This window comes from Psammomys obesus, unplaced genomic scaffold, assembly GCF_907164565.1.
Source record: "Psammomys obesus unplaced genomic scaffold, mPsaObe1.curated_primary_1811, whole genome shotgun sequence".
NCBI classification, from domain to species: Eukaryota; Metazoa; Chordata; class Mammalia; order Rodentia; family Muridae; genus Psammomys; species Psammomys obesus.
In genome coordinates, this window is record NW_026596168.1 from 20,580 (window position 1) to 21,771 (window position 1,192).

Below are 1,192 nucleotides of genomic sequence, written 5' to 3' on the forward strand. Positions count from 1 at the left end.
GATGCTTTCCTTTGCGGTTCCTGATCTTTTCTCTAAGTTCTCCAGCTCCAGGGTTTTCTCTGTTTGTGTTTTCTTTATTGTTTCTAATTCTGTTTTCATTTCTTGTACCATTTCCTTCATCAGTTTGAATGTGGATTCCTGTCTTTCCATGATGGCCTCTATTTTCCTCTCTATATGCCACTAATTGTGCCTCTACTTGTATCTCTATTTGTTTGGCTGTATTTACCTGTATTTCTTTTTTTTTTTTTAAATATGGAACGCTTCATGAATTTGCGTGTCATCCTTGCACAGGGGCCATGCTAATCTTCTCTGTATCGTTCCAATTTTAGTATATGTGCTGCCAAAGCGAGCACTACCTGTATTTCTTTGATAGCTTTTTTCATTTCCTGTTTATTTGCCTCCATGTCTGTGGCTATTTCTTTGAGAAATTTGTTTGTTTCCTCTTTATGTGCCTCTACTTATTGTATAGGCATAACTTTAAAATCATTTTCCTGTGTTTCCAATGAAGTCTTGATTTCCTGATTTTTGTTGGATGTGTTTTTATGCAGACCTCTGGCCATCTGCTTATCCCTAACCTTTCCTGTCTGTTCCTGGAGTCTGTACTTCAGACTGGGTCCGTCTTTCTCTGGTGTCTGGAGTATTCTTTAGGAAAATGAGAGAAGTCGACTGGTTTAAGAGTGTGGGTTGGTTTTTCAGCTGTACCTAAGGGAGAAAGATCACAGCCATGGTGCAGAAGTACAGGCAAGCAAGCGTGGGTGTGTGTGTGGAAGTGTGCCTTGAAGGACAGGGTGCTAGAAAGTGTAGATGGCTGAAATGTGGGGCAGGGTATACAGGCTCAGGAGAGGGTGCAGGTGCTTGTGCTATTTGTTTGTGCAACATGCATGCACAGGTTTCCTACATACCTCAGTGGCCTGCAGGGCTGTCATACTCTCATTCTGGTATTCAGATTTGTCTGGGCTCCAGGAATTGTTTGCCTGGATCTGAATGGTCTCATCTCACAGGTTATCCTCTCTAGCTCAGGAAGCCTCAATGTCAATGTTCTCGCTTCAGCTGTCTCTCCACTCACCAATTTTTTGCATTTCAGATCCTCTGCCCCTCAGATACGGTGCGCGCTGGTCACTGACATCTTGGATCCATCACTCATACTGCATTTCAGATTTTGAAGGAAACAAAAAAACTATAATAAATAGAA

General features: G+C 42.0%; 1 non-coding gene across 1 annotated transcript; it reads right to left on the reverse strand.

Annotated features, from left to right (window-relative positions):
* Nucleotides 1-246: 246 nt before the first annotated feature.
* LOC129667856 (U6 spliceosomal RNA) lies at nt 247-353 on the reverse strand. The gene has a single exon (XR_008718837.1). It is a non-coding gene; the product is annotated as a U6 spliceosomal RNA (small nuclear RNA).
* Nucleotides 354-1,192: the final 839 nt, after the last annotated feature.